The sequence below is a fragment of the Oncorhynchus clarkii genome, chromosome 17, assembly GCF_045791955.1.
Source record: "Oncorhynchus clarkii lewisi isolate Uvic-CL-2024 chromosome 17, UVic_Ocla_1.0, whole genome shotgun sequence".
NCBI lineage: Eukaryota > Metazoa > Chordata > Actinopteri > Salmoniformes > Salmonidae > Oncorhynchus > Oncorhynchus clarkii.
Genome location: NC_092163.1, coordinates 61607324 through 61629746, shown reverse-complemented (window position 1 = coordinate 61629746; position 22423 = coordinate 61607324). Strand labels below are relative to the sequence as shown.

Here is a 22423-nt window from a genome sequence, read left to right as displayed (position 1 = left end):
TGATGCAAACAGTTCATGTTCTCGATGGTGCAGCTGTAGAACTTTTTGAGGATCTGGGGACCCATGCCAAATCTTTTCAGTCTCCTGAGGGGGAAAAGGTGTTGTCGTGCCCTCTTCACAACTGTCTTGGTGAGTTTGGACCATGATAGTTCATTGGTGATGTGGACACCAAGGAACTTGAAACTCCCGACACGATCCACTACAGCCCTGTAGATGTTAATGCGGGCCTGTCCGGTCCGCCTGCTTTGTCTTGCTCACATTGAGGGAGAGGTTGTTGTCCTGGCACCACACTGCCAGGTCTATGACCTCCTACCTATAGGCTGTCTCATCGTTGTCGGTGATCAGGCCTACCTACCACTGTTGTGTCGTCAGCAAACAATGATGGTTTTGGAGTAGTGTTTGGCCACACAGTCGTGGGTGAACAAGCCTAAGATTTTCTTCCTTTATATAGGCTATAAATATATATATGTTTGTTTTATTAATATCATACAGTGGACTCCTAAGCTTATAGGCCTATGCATGCAATGCCCTGATGCATTTCACACTCAAATCTCCAACAGTTGGACCATGAGGTAGACAATATTTTTTTGTAGGAAAGTAGCCTACAAATATGTCTACAAAGTTTTGCATATGCTACACATCAAAACACAAGGAATAATGTTTTTGTAATTTGTTTTAGGCTGTTTTTAAGGACAAGTAAATGTGGCTCATTTGGCCAATATCCCTTGTTTATTGATGGCACTGCTGCTCCAAGCCAGATCTGAATGCATATGGATGTCAGGTAAATTTCTCAAATGTCTGGTAAATTAAAACCTTCCCTGTCACGTTGTCCAGCACTACATTTTCCTAAAGGAAACCCTGAAATGTGCATATTGTTTTCATGCAGATTTTAGAATATTCCCATGAAAATCTGTCCCCAACTGGATGGAAACCCAGCTATTGACACCCTAAAGATTGGCAGGTGAGCTAGTCCAGTGTCACTTTGATTATGCCTGCTCATTATGTTTCACCAGCAGCCCCAAACAACTAAAGAATAAGCTACCGACTAGGGCTGAATATTTTTCCCAGTATTTTACAAATGTTCCATATGGAGAATAAACACTTTTCTCCATGTAACCCAGTATTTTACAAATGTTCCATATGGAGAATAAACACTTTTCTCCATGTAACCCAGTATTTTACACATGTTCCATATGGAGAATAATCACTTTTCTCCATGTAACCCAGTATTTTCCGCCCGAACCGGAAGTGTCATTCTAATGTATATTATTTGATTAGAGCTTTGATCGGCATGAAAGTTCAAGTCTGATGCTACCTGAGTCTGATGAGCCATACAGTAAATACATTTTATGAGCTCAAGCCCCAAAAAGCTCAAATGATGTGCCGTTATCCAATATATAGCCTATCATATAGGCTACCACACATTACGCATGACAGAAAAACATAAAAGCCCATAGATGTAACAATGTTAAAAAAAAATAAGGTGACCCCATTGAAAGGGTATGCAAAACTCACACTGAGGTGAACAGATTGTGGGGCAAATTGTTACACATTTAAGACAATCAATTCTGAATGTCACTAAGTAAATTAGGTGCTGGAGTGCAGAGTTCTCTGCAAACGAAATAGCAAATGAGTAACATTCGTCCTCTGTAGTGGTTCTAAATGATAGTGCAAAGTATCTGCATTACAATTACCTGCCGGTGTCTCTTTACTCCATTAATACAACCAAGCTATTTCCGTTCAGCCACACGATAAAATAAGGGCTGGGGGTGGTGGATTAGCTGCATAAAAACGCTGATATTTGCATTGTTCTATATATTAACAATTTTGTTCCCTGCATGGGCTTCCATTTGGTAGGCGACAGTATGTGTTTTTCAAAAAAGTCAGGGATTACATCAGATACTGGTGTTGCAGGCAGGGAAGGGGCACATTTTGCTGTCACTTTACACAGACCATTATGCTGTTTTTTTGTTTTCAGATGATTTATTTTTATAACGATCTAGTTGAAAGAACCACTGTTATCTTGGATAGTACCACAGCGAATGTTATGAGGGTGTTTAAAACTAGGTTAGGCTGAAGTAGAGCAGAGGGCAAACCCTTTCCTCTGAACTGTGAGTTGGTCTATTAGTTTGAGTGTGTTGTACGACAGGAGCAGAGGAACAAACCTTGTGTGATTAACAGGACCTTTTCTCTGTCTGACGCAGTTATCTGACTTCAGAGAAGATAAGGATAACACAGGATCTAATCCGCTACTATCGCTTTTCACTCAGGGGAAAAAGGCCCATCAAGGTACCAGCAGTGAGACGCCTCTGATAGGAAACTCTGCTAGGTAAATACTAATAATCTTGAAATCTTGCTACAGCTGAATTAAATGTGTTGAATAGGCCTAGGAAGATTATGAAAGAGTGACAATCTCTTTCTAGATATTATCGCAATGTGTACCTCCATTATTGGAGTCAGGGATTCACAAACAAGAGTAATCGTTCAGATTTCCTAACAAATGAATCATTGAAGAAGATGGGGTGAAAGCAAAGGAAGGTATCAAAGTCATCAGTAGAAAGATTAAATCGAGTAATATGCAGCTCTGACAGGGCACTGAGTGAACATACAGAGAGAGGAAATTTCAAACATGTTCAACATATTCATTCCACGTTTACAATCTAGTCCTTCTTCAACCAGACCTCCTCCTCCAAGTGGACTGTCTTTCTGATGAATCAGCGCTTCTTTGTCGTATGAGAACAGAAATGGTATGAAGCTCAAATAAAATGCCAGTTCAACCTCCATCCCTAGTCTCTTACCCCCGCCGGCCATAAAAAGCAGTGTAATAGGATTCCTAAGCTTTTCCAGTGACTGCTTCCACTATCACACAGACATTTAAGTGCACTAATCCATGACAAATGGTCTCATCTGATCCATGACGAATCGTCTCAGGGGCAGATAAAGACGAGGAGATGGACAGAGGGAGGGAGGGAGGGCAGGGGTGAGAGAGAGTGATGCTCTGTATAGGAATGATGAGGCAGTTATTGCCCAGTTTTAAAAAGGTTGCTTTCATTACCTCGAAGGGCATGCTCTGTGATAGAGTGAGAGACCTCAACAATGAGCTCTCAACTAAAGCCTGCAGTTTTTATAGCAATTACAACCCAATGTGGAACCAGATTAAAGGCTTTGGGTGTTCGAGCCCGGGAAAAAAAATGCCTTGGTAGACGGCTCGTTCTGAAATTGATGTTTCTTATTACATTTGTGTGCGTTTAGTTTTTGATTCTCATCATCAGGCAATTATGTCAGAGCCACTGAAGTAGTTTTTTAGGGGATGTGGAGGTATCTTTTTCTTATGCCATGAGAATTGCATTGATGAACCTTGCTTGCTGTCACCTCATTTAGAAAGCCATTTCACTATCCCAGACCCCTGTCCTGGCCCCTGTCTAGGTGGTGATGGTTTATTTGTGACTTTCTGTGTGTGTGTGTGTGCGTGCGTGTGTGTGCATGTGCGTGTGCGTGTGCGCGTGTGTGTGTGTGTGTGTGTGTGTGTGTGTGTGTGTGTGTGTGTGTGTGTGTGTGTGTGTGTGTGTGTGTGTGTGTGTGTGTGTGAGCCAACCTGATCAAACGTTTCCTTTTTATCGAATTTGCACAACAAAAAATCTGATTAAATCACCATCCATTCCAGTGAGCGGAATTTAATTGAATTCTGTTTCCACCATCCATTCTCACACTAATTAGTCCTTGCAATTAAAAGTGGGTGTGAAATGTATCAAATTAATGGCCAAACAAAAACACAAAAACTCATACTGAGATGTTACCTTCCTGTGGGTAGTTGTAAAACTGCCTGCCCTTTGGCAGTTTGCAAAAGCTTGTAAATCAAAAGTTGCATAAGTGAACCAGTCATTTGGATTACATTCATGTTGACAGTACTTAAATATGGTTTGAGCACTATCATGAGATTACAGTGTATGTATCTTTCATTTTTTACTGCATGGAACAAAGCAGGCAGTAAATCACAGCAAAAAGGAAATTGAGAAATCCGTAAATAAATTCTAAAACTGCAAGGGTATATCCGTATGTAATGTGTGTTTGATAGTGTAGCTAATTGGCATGTTCTCAAACTCAGCCAGGAAAACCATCCCTCTTCTGAGCTAGACATACCCATGGCAATGAAAAAATTCGATTCAGTCTTGAAATGTAAGTCTCCGGGAATTCAACCCAGTTCTCATTTACCAAAATATAGATCCCTAAGGTTCACCAACACACCCACCTACACTCAGACATCTCATCCTACAGAAAAGAGCCCACAGTCACAGCAAAAAAGTTCAAAGTAAACCATAACAAAGATTTCAGAATGTCTGGATACATTAATCATATAAAAAAGCCTCCACACAGTTAAACAGTGGTCAATCTGCTCATCGTGACATGGGGCTCCATTCATCGGCAACAGGATTCCCCATATTTTACTACTATTGGTTGACATTTCATTTTCTGCTATTGCTCCCTTTAAACTGTGTTTAGCTGTATGGTTATTTCTGTGTCATGATGAATAATAGCAGTAATTACATGTTTTTTGCTGCCTCTTTTCTGCTGCTTTCCTAGACTAAAGGAGTACTGCATATCAAATGACACACTGAACATGAACATCATTAAAGCGCTTGTCTTCCAATCATCTTTCAAAGGGTTATTCATTGTGAGGTGTTTACATTCGATTGATTAAATCATTATAACCGTTTTATAAATGGTATGGGTTCAAATCAAATTGCATTTTTCACGTACACAGTTTACAGCAGGTATAAACAGTGCAGTGAAATGCTTCCTTGCAAGCTCCCTCGAGAGTACAGTACAATATCAATATCAGCACTGTTTGCTGCAGTATGCAAATTATGACCTATTCACCTTATGCTATAAACCATCCAAAATCAGCATGGATTTCACCAAAACAAAGTCCTCAGCACCCTACTTCCTATACAGTATTTCTGCATTTCTTACCAGGATGATTCAAGTGATTCCTAATCATATCATTAGTTCACAGTCACACCAAGTGGCTGCTTGCATCTTCATGTAGAACGGGGAAAACAACTGGCTAACCTGTCATTACTGTCACAAGTTCTGCTGATTTAATCAACTATGAGAGACAGTTTAGCACCGTCATTGCAACAAACAATTGACTTGTTATTGTGTCTGACAACACTGTTTTTGTTTTGTCAAAACGACAGCTAAGGACAGCTCCTTCAATACTAATAGTGATGTATGTTAATATTGTAGCTTACATTGGAATGGGAATCAGCTAGTGCCCTTAGAGAGTTATGTCAGAATCATAAACCGAATGCATCGCCATTGCATTCAATATCCTCCCTATGGGCATTGCTAGGACACACAATGGCAATGCACTTCCATTTGGAAAGGAAACAAATACATATTCAGTGGCAGTTGAACATAAAACTGACTTTTAAGAAATGTTTGATTTCAATGTAACTTCTCCAAACAATGACAATCCATATTTCTTTGAATGTTACAGTTTGACCCTTCAACTGGGCTGCATAGTGTCCAGTAGAATCATCCACAGCAGCAACCTGCTTTCTCCAGGAGTGGACCTGGCAGTACTGTGTCAGTTGGCAGGAGAGGAAAGAGCTGAGCTGGGCTTGTGTGTCATGTCACATTCGCCTCATCTGTCAGTGTAGTGGATTATTTCTTAAGAGACCAGAATTGGCTGCCCAGAATCTGGGCACAATCAATCTTTCCCGGCGCGGGGGACGTAGGGGAGGCCGCGAAGCAGAGGCTCATGGGAAGGCAACGGCGCCGCTTCCTGAGCAGGTGATGAAGCAGTCAGGCGACTCGTTACTCAATCCCAGCCTCAACTGTGACCAGCAGATTTCTATCTGAAATATTCTAATAAAGAAAGAAATGTAGGTTGAAAACCCCTATCTCTCCTTGTATATTTTTGGTACGCATGTACTGTGCAGTGGCATTCTGTCAGCTCACTGTTGCAGAAAGGGATAAGCAGATTTTTTAAAACATTGTTAGTTGCTTGAACAGGCTTGAGGATTACATTTGTACCTTGCTCAACATGACCTTCACTTCCCCTGTGCAGAGATATATTCACACCCTCGTCTGAGTACTGAGAGCTGCTGCTGCGGTATCATTCACTCACTCAGCCAGACTGAAAACCAGGCCCCATATCGAAATCCACACAACTTTATTTAGGGTTTTTTTTCTGGTACAGAACATATGCCTGTCAATCAAACAATAGTGTAAACCCTTTGTTAGAAAATAATGGAAATTGGGTATGCAATATTCCAATAGTTGGAATAATTGGTAGACTCATGGGTATCATTCCAGTTTTCAGAATGATGTGTACAAGGCCATAAGTTGTGTAAACAGAGACACTGCATCGAAGGCAGAAGCACAACTCACAAACAGGTTTGTGTTCGTTGGTTGTTTCTCTGACAATGCCTTCAGGTTTCTTTTGTGTATTGACTGCCAATGGTTTTAGCCATTGTAAAATGCTTTGAATCGTAACATGTGAACTTCCTTTTTATTAGTTATGTTTACAATGTTCACCGCATCAAAACCCTGTATGTTACCATACATCACAGATGAAGGCATCTACAGAGTAATGCATTATGACATATGTTTTCTTTTTAATTATGACTTTTACATGCAATTATATTTGATTACAGAAAACAGCTAAACATAAAACCAAAGCATGTATCAATCTGAGATCTCACTTTGGTCTCCACCCACTGCATATTTATTTATAAAAAATGATCTGGTCGCTGAAACCAGAGAGCATCCTCAAATTATTAAATCAATTCTAATACAAATATTCATCAGAGGATTTCAATTCTGAGAAAGCAGTTCTGGTTACATCTGTTACCACCACTCTGCAGTTGAGTAAGATTTATGAGAACTTAAAAGGCCTTGACACTACAGTAAAACAACAATGAAAAAAAGGTGTCCTTATGGTCAACATAAAGGGAACATGTGGAGTGTTTTTTTACTATGAGAGTGAATGTCATCACATCCAATGGTGATTACACATATATTTCATCAATAATTGTTGCACTTGATCACTGTTAGTTGAAGATAGAAATATTAAGTTCAACTTAGGCTATCATTCTAGATTTTGACAATCAGCCAATGACAGAATTTCATTGAGTACATGCTGCTGATTGAACGTACCAATCTTCTCCCTTATAAAACTATTTACTATTGCATAGCACACTGAACAATACATGCATCCTGCGCTCTTCTGTGCCAAAACTCAGAGCTTCATCCACCTTCACAATACAGAACATTCCTGCGCTCAGACAGAACACTCCTGCTCTCAGACCGAACACTCCTGCTCTCAGACTGAACACTCCTGCTCTCAGACAGAACACCCCTGCTCTCAGACAGAACACCCCTGCTCTCAGACCGAACACTCCTGCTCTCAGACCGAACACTCCTGCTCTCAGACCGAACAATCCTGCTCTCAGACCGAACACTTCTGCTCTCAGACAGAACACTCCTGCTCTCAGACAGAACACTCCTGCTCTCAGACAGAAAACTTCTGCTCTCAGACAGAAAACTTCTGCTCTCAGACAGAACACTCCTGCTCTCAGACAGAACACTTCTGCTCTCAAACAGAACACTCTTGCTCTCAGACAGAACACTCCTGCTCTCAGACAGAACACTCTTGCTCTCAGACAGAACATTCCTGCTCTCAGACAGAACACTCCTGCTCTCAGACAGAACACTCCTGCTCTCAGACAGAACACTCCTGATCTCAGACAGAACACTCCTGCTCTCAGACAGAACACTTCTGCTCTCAGACAGAACACTTCTGCTCTCAGACAGAACACTCCTGCTCTCAGACAGAACAATTCTGCTCTCAGACAGAACACTCCTGATCTCAGACAGAACACTCCTGCTCTCAGACAGAACACTCCTGATCTCAGACAGAACACTCCTGCTCTCAGACAGAACACTCCTGCTCTCAGACAGAACACTTCTGCCCTCAGACAGAACACTCCTGCTCTCAGACAGAACACTCCTGCTCTCAGACAGAACACTCCTGCTCTCAGACAGAACACTCCTGCTCTCAGACAGAACACTCCTGCTCTCAGACAGAACACTCCTGCTCTCAGACCGAACACTCCTGCTCTCAGACGGAACACTCCTGCTCTCAGACAGAACACTCCTGCTGTCAGACAGAACACTCCTGCTCTCAGACAGAACACTCCTGCTCTCAGACAGAACACTTCTGCTCTCAGACAGAACACTTCTGCTCTCAGGCTCACTTTGTGTATGCATCCCCCAGTTCCCCAGAGGACCATGAAAATGCCATGCCATAATGACTTTGCTGAGAAATAAAATGGAGTGTGTGTGTGTGTGTGTTTGTACAAGCTGATTTCTCTGACAAGAACCCTTTCACAAAACTAGAACAGGAGGATATTTATCTCACCAATAACTTAGCTGACTTCGCTATGTGCCGTGGGCAGGGTTTTCTCTTTGTTTTCACTTGGACCTCTACATAATTCAGAAGACACTTACTGTAGGCCATGCACATCCTTGTAAAAAAAACCTGGAAACAAAGTTTTAAAAAATTCATTCTGTCGCTCATCCTGTTCTCACTTGTTCCAATTAATGAGCTCAAAGCACTTTGTGTGAAGCCTCTGTCTCACACCCACAACCAAGTCCCACTACGTCAGCTGTTCCAACTCCAAAACAAGACACCTGCCCTGCACAACTGCTCCAGTTCCCTGCTGCTTGAAAACCTCATTGGCTATCAACAGTCTTGTCTTGACATCACAAGTCGGGGAAATCAATGTCTCTTTTTTTGTTGCTTTTGCTTCAATCACTGTCTTTTCACTCCGTGGTGCAGCACGGCTCGGAGAATGAGACAAGCACAGATAGATGGAATCAATGTTTAACAGGCATTGGGATTTGGTTTCCTGGTGAACGGGGTTTGTAATAGTATTGTCATCAGAAGCTTCCAGGAGCGAGTCATTGTTAAAAGCTTAAAGGAGCCTGCTTCCAAAGACACATGGCTGGGGAGTGACGAGCGCGACTACTCTACTCCCACATAAATGAGGAAAATCAGAGCCATCTCACTGACTCCCTCCCCTTTAGCCCCCACAGTGGAGAAGGAACTGGCTTTAATTGCCGAATGTGAGAGAGAAACATAATTGTTATTTCCATTTAAGCCACAGTGATCAAAGCAGCCTGCACTCACAGCATACTGATGGGAGTTTTGCCTAGAGCCTGTCCTATGTACCAATCAACCTGCTAGTCTGATAGTGATTGCAACATCCTGAATCTCTTTCCCCACACTGAAAATCCTCTCCTGTTAAAAAGTGCTCTTTGTCTGTGTGGGGCAGAGGGGGAGTTCCAACCTCAGATCAAAACAGCAGCTGCAGCTGAGCTTAAACATTACAATTAACTCTAAGCAAAAACAATGTATTGCAAAGAATGTAGGAGAATGTCAATAAAGCCAACTTTGAAGATAGTGTAGTTTTATATACAGCTGGCAGAGGCCCCCCAAAAATACACCCCAAAAATGTCATGAGGCACAAAATAAGTCTGGATGGCTGGGTTGCTGGGTGGCTGGTTCGAATAGTTGGAGAATGTTGTATTTCAAATACCTTAAAAAACATTTTTTGACCCCAAATTATTATGCTTAATTCTATGTCATAAATATATTTATTTTTCTGTGTATGGAAGCATACCTCTTGAGCTGTCTGTATCCTCCTGACTGGTGGTTATTTATAACTAAACATGCTTCTCTGCATCTCTGCTAAAATCTGGGTAAAATATTGAAAGGAGTCTTTTTTAGTACATTTAGTAATTGCTTTTATAGTCTACCAACCTTGCCAGCAGGCATGCCAGCTAGGATACTTAAACAAGCTAGCTACTCTAACTTCCTTGATAGCCTGAAATGGCTTCTTAGTAGCTAGTTATGAGGTTGGGAGATAGGTAACCTATCTGAGTTAGCTAAAGCCAACAATTGTTCGGTGGCTAGAGGTATTACAAAGAAACAACAACAACAAATTATAAAAATAAAACAGGACAAATCTGAGGGGGCACATGTCCCTGTGCCCCCTATGGGCATGACACCTCTGACAGCTGGATACATGAATGAACCATAAGAAACATAAATAATCCATTATACAACGCCAGAATCTCTAGAAACAAACAAATATAAAAAGTTATGAAAGCACAGTGCACTATTCTTCTTCTCACAGTAGCTAACATATTGGTTGCAAACCAATCTACTACAAAAGACAGAAGACTATTGCTTCACTGTTTCCACTGGGGATACAGTGATAACGTAGTATTTATTTTACTCTTACACTTCTCAGAGAGCTCCTCTGGGAGGACTGGGTGGGTAGTGGGCACAGCGTGATGTGTGCAGACAGAACATAGAAAGGGACTCACCCAGGATCTGGATGGCATTGCGTCCGGGTCGGGGCACGTGGTGCTGCTGGAGGGTCTCGTACAGCGTGGCCTGGCACAGCAGCAGGAAGCCCAGGCTAATCCACAGGCCCAGGAACAAGGACATGGCAGGGCAGACTGGGAGGGTGGCTAGAAGAAGAGGGCAGAGAGAGAGGGTTAGAGCATAGAGATAGTTAGAGGACGCAAAATTGTATCTGTCCCATTATTGCGTCTGTGAGAGCATGGGCAGCGCCATTGAGGCCGTCTCCATTTTGAAGTTCTTCTACTACTTCTATGAGTTGATAAACAAACTGATTGGCAATTTATTGCCACATGCAGTTATGGAATGTTTGCTCACGGGTATAATTAATTGGCTGATTGCTCCTGGTGATCTGGATGGAAATATGTGATCCTTATTTAACCAATAGGAAGTCCCACCCACTTGATTACTTCAAAATTGTGAAAGTCCTCGATGGCGCCGCACATGCTTAATGGGTTATTGGGCACTGGAGTCCTCTATCTATCTCTATGGGCTATAGGAGGAGGGCAGAGAGAAGGTTAGAGACACATGGCAAGGGTTGTCTAAAGGAGGAGAGAGAAAAGAGTAAGTGGGTGATAGAGGGTGGCCTACAAAAGAGATGGCAGAGATATGGAAAAACACTAACCAAATTACATATGTTAGGAAAGGTGAAGACAGAAAAAAGGGCTCTGAGGTGAAATAGAAAAAAGGTATAAACATGAAATGACATGAGCGACATTGGGGAAGGACCATCTCAGAATAATCAAAAAACCTCTATCTGAAGAGAAAGAGACTTGGTCAAGCTTGTCAAACATCATCATACATGAGAACTGAAAATGATTGTAACATGACTAATACAGACAATAAAATGTATTGTATGAGGTAGCTACTGAGAAAACAGGACCATTAAAGCCACAGTGTAGCATTTGAAGGACATTACTACAATATGGTCACCTCTCCCACGATGGGCATTTTTGACGAGTTCCCCAAAAAACTGCAATCGGGAAAAACATCACAAATCAACCAAGCTTGTGTCCAAGATTGTGCATATGCTCCTGTTTAGCTGTAAACGGATGTCCTTCCCAAAGTACTGCACGTCATGTGCGCAACTCAAAAATCCAACATCGCTTGACACTCACCTGTCTTGATCAATGAGAGAATATAAACATACTCGAAGACGGCAGCGTATACATTGTTGGATTACTTCATAGACAAAACTTTTTTTTTTTTTTTTTTTTTTTTTTTTTTTACTTTCTAAATTCCAATGTTCTACCTGTAACAAGCCATGGAGGTTTAGAAGACACTGGTGCTTGCCGAATTAAGTATTAAGAAAGTATCGACAAGTAAAGGTTGGTAGAACATGTTCTGATTAGGGCTAAACAGGAGCTTCGAATCAACAGCTATAACTAGCTAATTAAATGAGTAAACTAATGATGATAGTAGTTTGATTCGATATTGGCTACACACAATGTACACACTGTAGCCTATCAGCTCAAAACATAAAGGTCAAACGTTTGGACGCAGCTACTCATTCAAGGGTTTTTCTTCATTTTTTACTATTTTCTACATTTTAGAATAATAGTGAAGACATCAAAACTATGAAATAACACATACTGTATGGAATCATGTGGTAACCAAAAGTGTTAAACAAATCAAAATATATTTTATATTTGAGATTCTTCAAAAAAGCCACCCTTTGCCTTGATGACAGCTTTGCACACGCTTGGCATTCTCTCAACCAGCTTAATGAGGTAGTCACCTGGAACGCATTTCAATTAACAGCTGTGCCTTGATAAAAGTGAATTTGTGGATTTTCTTTCCTCTTTACTGTGTTTGAGCCAATCAGTTGTGTTGGGACAAGGTAGGGGTGGTATACAGAAGATAGCCCTATTTGGTAAAAGACCAAGTCCATAATATGGCAAGAACAGCTCAAATAAGGAAAGAAAAACTACAGTCCCATCATTACTTTAAGGCACGAAGGTCGATCAATCCGGAAAATGTCATGAACTTTGAAAGTTTCTTCAAGTGCAGTCGCAAAAACTATCAAGTGCTATGATGAAACTGGCTCTCATGAGGACCGCCACAGGAAAGGAAGACCCAGAGTTACTTCTGCTGCAGAGGATAAGTTCATTAGAGTTACCAGCCTCAGAAATTGCAACCCAAATACATTTTTATTTTACTAGGCAAGTCAGTTAAGAACAAATTATTTTTTCCCATGACATGCTTAGGGGCAGAACTACAGATTTATACCTTGTCAGCTTAGGGATTTGATCTTGCAACCTTTTGGTTACTATCCAACACTCTAACCACTAGCATACCTGCTGCCCACTAGGCTACCTGCTTCACAGAGTTCAAGTAACAGACACATCTCAACATCAACTGTTCAGAAGACTCTGCGTGAATCAGGCCTTCATGGTTGAATCGCTGCAAAGAAACAACTACTAAAGGACAGCAATAAGAAGAGAACACTTGCTTGGGCCAAGAAGCATGAGCAATAGACATTAGACTGGTGGAAATCTGTCCTTTGGTCTGATGAGTCCAAATTTGAGATTTTTCATTCCAACCACTGTGTCTTGTGAGACGCAGAGTAGGTGAACGGATGATCTCCAAATGTGTGGTTCCCACGTGAAGCATGGAGGAGGAGGTGTGAAGGTGTGGGGGTGCTTTGAAGGTGACACAGTCAGTGATTAATTTAAATTTCAAGGCACACTTAACCAGGATAGCTACCCCAGCATTCTACAGCGATACACCATCCCATCTGGTTAGCACTTAGTGGGGCTATAGTTTGTATTTCAACAGGACAATGACCCAACACACCTACAGGCTGTGTAAGGGCTATTTGACCAAGAAGGAGAGTGATGGAGTGCTGCATCAGATGACCTGGCCTCCACAATGACCTGACCTCATTCCAATTGAGATGGTTTGGGATGAGTTGAACCCCAGAGTGAAGGAAAAGCAGCCAACAAGTGCTCAGCATATGTGGAAACTCCTTCAAAACTGTTGGGAAAGCATTCCAAGTGAAGCTGTCATCAAGCGAAAGGGTGGCTATTTTGAAAAATCTCAAATCTCAAATATATTTTGATTTGTTTAACACTTGTGTTATTTCATAGTTTTGATGTCTTCACTATTTTGTACAATGTACAAATGTCAGATGGTGGGTGTAGCTGGTGCATGAAGTCAGGCGCAGGAGAACAGAATGAGTGAGCAGTGTACTTTAATCAAAATAAAGGCACAAGGTAAACATACACTTGACCAACAATAAACAGTATTCAATTACGCACGGGTGTAAACAGCACCCATCAAAAAACAGCCATAACGTACCGAATGAACATAGAAACAATCACGCACAAAAACATGGGGGAAACAGAGGGTTAAATACGTGAACATGTAATTTGGGAATGGAACCAGGTGTGTAGAAAACAAAGACAAAACAAATGGAAAATGAAAGGTGGATCGGCGATGGCTAGAAGACCGGTGACGTCGACTGCCGAACGCCGCCCGAACAAGGAGAGGGACCGACTTCGGCGGAAGTCATGACAAGAAAATAGTAAAAATAAAGAAAAACCCTTGAATGAGTAGGTGTGTCCAAACTTTTGAATGGTACTGTATGTTTCAATTTTAGGATATGCTCAGAGTAATTTTCATCTCTGATGCTGGAACAATGTAGTGTCAACACAGTTGAATGTGAAATGAAAACAGTACACATAAAGGCATAATGAGACACCTTGGCCATTCACTAAACGGTAGCCTAATGGCTGCTGAAGGCTGACATATGGACCCACACCTCTCCCTCCCTCACTGGGAATAATAACTCCTACTCTCCAGGTGTTACTACGTCCTCTCCTCTCAGCTCCATTATGATACAAATGGGGAGATTCTCAATTGGGACAAGTCCGTTCTCTCCTCCGTCCTCCTCTCCTATATGACCCGGAAACCGATAAGCGGTCGAGTGGTCGAGGAGAGTGTCAATTTGTTAGTGTCGTCCACTCCTCAATAGCCTCGTCTCTCCAAGGACACTCATGAGTATCCTTTCAGCGGCTAGTGCGGAACTGTTTTAAATCCGCCACACCCCCTTTGAATCATCGTTGAGCTAAACCAATTGAGATTCGCCCATGCTCATGGTCCTGCATTCACTAAAGCAACCCCTTCCTATCCAGCCAAAACTGCAGTGGTCATTGTCTCTCCCAGTCATTTTCATGTCCCCATTTGTAAAAACGACCTGGGCCCATATTTATAAACCATCTCAGAGTAGGACTGCCGATCCAGGATCAGGTCCTTCCTGTCCATATAATCTTATACATTATTATTTGAAAGGCATTCCTACTGTAAGAGAATATGAATTCAGGTCCTGCACCCAAGTTGTGTATCATTGTGTCTCCATTCTCTCTATTAAGGGACTATAATACAATACTTAGTTTTTGGTTTTACCAGTTTACCATTATTATAACAGTAATTTTCTAACTACAAGTCACCATTAAAACATTATGTTCAGAGATATGTGCAGGTTCATTCACTTGCTTCTCTTTGTTTGGTTATCTTCATGTCAATAATTATGACTAGCCAATATCAAGCATTTGGTTTTAAAAACTTTTAGCACTTAGTTTATTTACATGGTACACTTAAAGGTAGACTCAGCAAAATGATGTTGCCACGAGCATCACTGCAGACACAAGACTTCGCTCTCACACAGTCACACACAGAATCTGTGAATGGGCACGGGTTCTCTTCACGCTGTTCGATGGTAGTAGCCACCAAAAAACAGAGAAGTTGAGGGACGTTTTACCCCAAGACACCCTGCAATATTTCCCACCATCAGACATGCACTTCCCGTTCCTAGGGGGCTGGGGTGCCAGATTTGGTGCCCATGATGCCCAGTTTGGAGGCGCCAAATGTGGCACAGTGGTTAACATTCTCCCTGTTTGTTATTTTGAAAATATAAAACATATGAGCTCCATATCATTTGTAGTTGATGATGTCATGATGTTGCCCTCTTTGGGTATAGCAAGCCCCATCCCCCTCTCCCTGCCTCCCCCTTTCCTCCTTCAACTAGGCTGCTGTGGTCAGAGAGACGTCGTCAATTCCTGAGGATCTCCTCATGGACACACAGTATAGAGAGAGTACATTTTCATAGAGTACAAAGGAATTTCTTCCACCTCACAGAACTTGAGGTACGAACAAATTTCATGTTCCGGAGAAAGTATAAAAGATCGGTGAAGAATCCAGCTACGAACTGGTCCATTTGTTACAACTTGGGGAAGCTCATGGAAGACGGTGTGGCCACATTACCATAACGCTGTTTATATAATAGCCTCAGATATGAGGTTTACATCTAATTGTTATATAAGATGAATGAGTGAGTATGATACTGTTTGTAGTAGTGTGGTATATGATTTTGGACTGTTTAATGAAAGAAAATCCAATTCCCTTTTGATTTGAACTAAATCAGAGGACCGACCCTGAGCCCAGTTAGGGTCAGGCATCCTGAGACAGCCCCAATGTCACTCTGAACTATCCCCTCTAACAACAATCAAGAGAGTATTTTTCTCTCGTGTAAAGGATTAGCATTTCAATAGTTATAATTATCACTCTGTAGTGACTTCTTAGTCGACCCCCACTTCCCCTTTTGTCTAACAAGCCCCCATGCCGGTTTAGCCCACTAGGGCACATTCTCCTATCATTTCTTGTAACCATATTTACTGTATGTTTATGCATTTCTGTGAATTACTTAGTTAGTAATAAATTAATTATTTAAGACAATTGATGTATGGATGACTCATAGTGAAGACTGGGTTCGTGCAGATAACCAACAATTTACGACGTTTGGAATGAGACTAACGTGAGGTAAAGTAAATAATTAATTAATTCGAAGACTAATTGATCAGATAAAATATCTGAAAAGTTATTTTAGGAAATGATAACTTTGTAATCTGAATATTTTGCCTTGGTGCCCCGACTTCCTAGTTAATTACAGTTACATAATTAATCAGTTGATCGCGTAATACTAATTACAGAGAATCTTTGGAAAAAAACGAAGTCTTCAATTTAATGATAGTAAAGACACGACATCGAATAGTACGGATGTTTTACCTAACTATGTACTCATACCATTTATTGAGTGTAACAATGAAATGTATTTTAGATTGATAAAATACTCTTGAGAAGTGAACTGCCTATTCAAGTCAAATGCTGAACACTGATCACCTTGCTGTAAAATAAAACATCTGACTTCCCCTGAAAGAGTCCAGCGCCTTCCTCCCGCCATCTTCCTGGGCCGTGAACCACATTAGGCCGAATACTTTGCCACAGATTGCCAACAGTGAGTTGTCCTCTTGGTTTAAGTGTGTTATAGTATTAATTTGATAATGGAGAAAGACCTAGACTGAGACCACCTGTTATACCGGTTGTATTATGCTAATTACTTCTTAGTTATTACTGAAAAAGGGTTTCACATTTATAAATGGTGAGAACAATTGCTTCAAAGAATTTTAAGTGGAGAGTCATTCACACATAGGCCTACACATCAGTGGTGATTCTAGCATGTCAATCTCTCCAATTTTGGGGTGGACGCATGCCAACAAAGAAACTACACAACATAACACTAAACAATACATTAATTGCACTATAATGCTGGGAAACGGTGCCCATAAACTGTTAGGGTTTACATAAATCTGTCCTAACAGCAGAGATGTTATTTTCAGCACCATGGAGTGAATCCTTACCACTGCTACACCTGACTATCAGCGGAGCACTGCAATAGTTCATTCAGCCTCATTTACTACCTTTTAAAATAACATAGCTTATATGGCTGACTTGCTTAAACAGATGTGGTTTCTACTGACAATTGAGATGTACAAACTATGGCATAAGGGGACGATGAGCGGATAAAAGGCAATCCATAATTTGATTAAAACATTAATGAACGAACTAGGACGGATGTAGTCAATATAACTATTTGTTCAGCACTTTTGAAATGTACAGCGGCAGAATTCAGAATGTGGGCCGTTCTTACAGTAATCTCCCCGTACACCAAGTCAGAACCATAAAATAAATAAAGGGGTCATATAAACAGACAATGAAAGCTCTTACAATGTTCAATGATGACATTTCTCTAAAACAGGCTATAGGCAACATATGCACCACCAACAGCTAACAGCTTACTACTCAACATACACTTATTATTACTTTCTTAGCTACAGTTTATAGTGTATCTCCCTGGCATATTACATAATTTATGCAGCAGCATACAATACATTTTGGACTCACCTTGTTGTGCTGTGCTCACTTGAACAGGAAGGTGTCACGGTGGTCCTTCGTGGGAAAATTTTGTCATCAACCTTTGTCATCAAAGTGGCAGGTAGCCTAGTGGTTAGAGCGATGGGCCAGTAACCGAAAGGTTGCAAGATCGAATCCCTGAGCTGACAAGGTAAAAAAAATCTGTCGTTCTGCCCTGAACAAAGCAGTTAACTCACTGTTCCTAGGCTGTCATTGTAAATAAGAAGTTGTTCTTAACTGACTTGCCTAGTTAATTAAATGCAATAAATAAATACATGTAATCAAAGTCTGGCATTCTCTGGATTGATGGTGCATTCAAGACAAATGGGAACTTGGGAAATAAGCAAGGTTGAATCATGATGTCAGTGATCTTTAGGTCGGAGCTCTAAAAAGAGGACGAGTTCCCAACTTGGAATTCTGAGATGGATGACCGTTTAAAACGTATTTTCCCAGTCTGAGCTTGTTCTTTCCAAGTTCCCAGTTGTCTTGAACTCACAGAAGTCTGAGATTTCCCAGTTCCGAGTTTCCAGTTGTTTTGAATGCGGTAGAAGTCATGCTGGATTGACAGCATGGCCAATGTTAAATGCTTATCTTATAAGCTTGGAAAAGAGACCCTTCAACCCAGACTTGGACCACACACCACTACACTGAATAGCAGGCTAGTGATTGCTTTGCAATGCTTGCAGTTAGCCACTGATTCCTTCCAAACCACTCAATGTCGAATTTGCAATTTCCAATTTGTTGTGTAATGTTTATGTCTAATGGCAGATGAGCACTGATACGTTTTATTTATTTATTCTCTTCATCATTTCTCATCATATGACAAGGATTGAAAAGGATTTTTCCGTAGATTGTCGACTTGATTCATGACGATGACTGCTAGCTTCCGAGCTAAGATTTTGAAAGTATGATGTTGACATGATCAGTCCAATCAAAGCTATGGTAGATATAACGTGATTTGATGCAGTTTTATCTGTGGCCAACGATCTTGAGCCTTCTTGGATGGGCACTCTAATGTAACTCTATGGCAGCACCCAAGGGGCTTTTCGAGCTCTGCTCATAGATTTAGTGGTGAAGTAGTGTCTCCATGAGTGACAAAACATTGAGCCAATCACGGGGCAACTAGAGAGCATTACCAACCCTTATGCTCCGTGTTTTCAGATGGCTGCCCCACCACCACAGAAAGCACTGATCTAGGCTGAACACCTTCATTTTGGAGCTGCCTTACTCAACAAAGCAAAAAACGAGACAATGTTTGTATTCGGCTTTATTAACTCAATTATATATTATTTTACATTGTTTGCAAACTGATATGTGACACATTCATTCCAAAATAACATGCAAAACAGGCAACAAATATATTTATATATATATTATTATTATTTTGTATTATTTAGCTGACCTGAATGACAGGTCGCCACTGCTACACATATACAGTATTTAGGCTATTCCGTTGCCTTCAGATGTGCTGGCATTTTTTCTCCCCAAATGATAGGCTACTGGCCTATAGCAACAATGGTGTGTGCATGTCGGTTCGAGAAAAAGTTTACATTCTCCCCTCTACCCTGAAATGACATTGAGACTAGCCTACTGAATATTCAACATGCAGAAATTAAGCATAGCCTATAATTAGTTTTATTAGCGGCATATTGTAATCCCATCTCCTGCAATAAATTTGCTACAATCCTAAATTTTGTGGAAATGTGAACTGTTCCCTGGGGAATGCTTTTTAACACGCTGTGTTTCTAGCAAGTTCCTGAAAAAAAAACGTAGTCTTTTGCCTGAACAACAGCATGGAGAGAAACTGCTCTTTTGTCCTCTCCGCCTTTCGGTTCAGCTCTGAGCAACTCTCCGACTGTCGGAACTCATTCATGTCAAAGAAGAAATGTGGTCCTGATCGACAGCGCGAGAGAATAGGGATGGAGAGGTGGCGGAGAAAGATATTCAGACCGCACCACACAGGCATGCTTATGCATTTTAATGTAAACGGACAACTTTCACGAGTAAATAGCAGACACATGAAAAATAAATCACCTTATCAGGGCTAGCAGGATATTTGTATACAAATTACTTTTCGTTAGAATTCTTACCTCCATGGTTTTCAATGAATAAACAAGGAACGTGCACTTCATGCAGGATTTACCATATGCGTATCTGTTTAACTAGCCGTTTGGTCTCTGCTTTGCAGTCTAATTAGACCATTGATTGATATGTTCCTGATGGTTGTGGAATTCGTAATTGGTAATGACGGCATTTACATTGTCTTTTTACAAGTATACCATGTCCTGCCAATTTAGACTAAACACGAGACCATGCCCCCTGCCCGGACACACCTGCGCACCATCTCGGCAGGATATAGATGTTTAGCCTTCCCGACAACATAGGTATAATGGGGCAATTTTATATGGTAAGTAAATGGCTTCTTTTGATACGGTTAGATTAGGTTAGCCTGTATAAAAATAACACATTTACATGGAATAGACTTGATCTCGATTGCATGTAACAATTTCACATCTCAATATAGGCTAATAGCTGTGTTTGTAATATAGCATGAAAATGAATTAATAATATTGACTCTGAAAAGCAACTTGGTCTGGACTAGAACATTTGAATTTTGCAGCCTTGTCTTTAAAAAATAAAGGATGAGACTGACATCTCTGCCCTACTTAGAACTAACTGCCTGTAACTTTAAAATATATCAGTCAACACAAAATATTTGGTATGTCCTAAAACATACATATATCTACAATGTCCATAGCCTACTCTCCTTCATTAAACCATACAATTGTTCAATCCAACAGAGATATGAAGGTCGTGTCACATGCTCTGCCTGTCTGTCGCTCACAGCTCATACCTGTCATCATTATTCAGTTACTCCTGGAGCCCTTCCACTTCTTACAAACATGACAGCTAGCCTTATTTTATAACATTTCCATAATCAGATTTCTTTAAATAATAGTATATTTTGCAGAAGGAATAGAATATAATCAGAAAGCACCAACAGTCTCAGAGAATAACCCCACAGCCTTACCTGAGTGGTCTGTCTGGTCAAAAGAAAGGGTGCCCTGCTGTCAGTATCACCGTCTGTTCAACAGACTCACAACGCTGTCTTAAATCCATCCATAGTCTGAGGCCAGGGATTCCCAACAAAGTTCCAGGTGTAAAGAAGAACAGCGCTGCAGGATAAGAGGGGGAGAAGCTCTGTTGTTTCTGCCTCGTCCGCTTGCCCCCCTCGACTCTCTCTGTCCGTTTGAAATCCTGGGAGTGCGGTCACCAGAAACCACCTCAGCTCACACGAATGACACGCTGTTACAAACTAGTCAGTGTTTACAAGATGGAAGGCTGCTCATATCACCTTTAGATCAGTACTGTGAAGGTAAAATCCCTCTCGTGACGACAGAACATTAATTTGCCTCCTCACTTCTCACACACGGACTGAGATCAGCTCCAGCGGAACGACAGTTCTGTCTCCTCTTGGCTCCGTCCCCCCATTGAGAAGCTGCGCTGATTATGTGTGTGAGGCTCAGCCCTCTTTCCAAAGCACTAAGTAGTGTGTGTCTGTGTGAGTCTATTATAATACAGCCCAGCCAGAGAGAAAAAGAGAGAGAGAGAGAGCTGGATCACATCACATGTCTTAAAGCAAGACTGCCCACTTCTGCATTGGGACTATCGTCTAATGAAGCATGCCTATTAAGCCCCTCCACTTCACCATACCCTGAGACATAACGCTCTGTCGTTTCTTCTTAGGGAAATATCTCACAGTTTACCACAATAATGTGCTGTTATGTTTTCTCAAAATTATTCCTTAGACAGAACTCTGGCCTTACTGAGGTGATACCGGACTTTGGCCATTCACCCCACTTTCTGTGTGTGTTTATGTGTGTGTAAGTGTGTTTGTGTGTGTTTTGGTGTTTGTGTTTGTTGATACGGATTGAGAGGGTGTGGGATATGAGTGAATGTGCCTCTTTTACCCATTGCCTTCCAGCGTTTGAAAAGAGATGGAAATATGCTCAGAGCATGATGCTTTAACTAGAAAGGAGTCCGCCTCATCCAAGCTCTGTAATCAACACATTATCCAGCGCTGGCTGCTTGGCTGGCTTGCTTTTTATGGTGGCATTGAGGCTTTGTTTAGCACCCAGCTCCTCTGGTCATCTCACACCTCCCAAACAAAGTTACATCTGCCACAGCTGGCATGGTAACCAAGCATTCCCCCGATGTTCATTGACAAACTGAATCTGCTGGCTCAGTAGGATAGACATACTTTGTTTTTCACTTTGTTGTTGTTGCTAGTGTTCATAGGGGGACCTGGAGTGTGTAAAATAGGGGGCAGACCACCTACCTTCTTCCATGTGTAGGAGTTCACCTTTAGCCTGACCTAGTGTGAACCGGCTATGTTTATGCCAATCAGCCACACCGGCCAGAGCGGTCTCTCCCAGCCTGGCATTTCACAGAAAATGAAACCAACTCATGCAGGTCACACAGCACAGCTGAAGCATCAAGCTAGCAAGCTGTATGTGTGTGGGTGTGTGTGTTTGTCTATGTGTGATTGTGCATATGTATTTCTGTACATTAATTTCTGTGTGTATTTATTGAAACATGCATGTGTGCAAAAGTGTGTGTTCGTAAGAGAGCTGCAACGCTGTGAAGCTGTGAACATGTGTAGTAGTAAGTTAACATTGTCAGCTCCCTGCCAACTGGTTCTTGGTATGTTTGAGATGGTAACTCTCTGTTCAC

At 41.4% G+C, this 22423-nt stretch overlaps 1 pseudogene; it reads right to left on the bottom strand.

The window, feature by feature from the left end:
- LOC139371220 (chemokine-like protein TAFA-1) overlaps positions 1 to 21187 on the bottom strand; it is a 233116-nt pseudogene extending 211929 nt beyond the window's left edge.
- Between the last annotated feature and the right edge of the window lie 1236 nt (positions 21188 to 22423).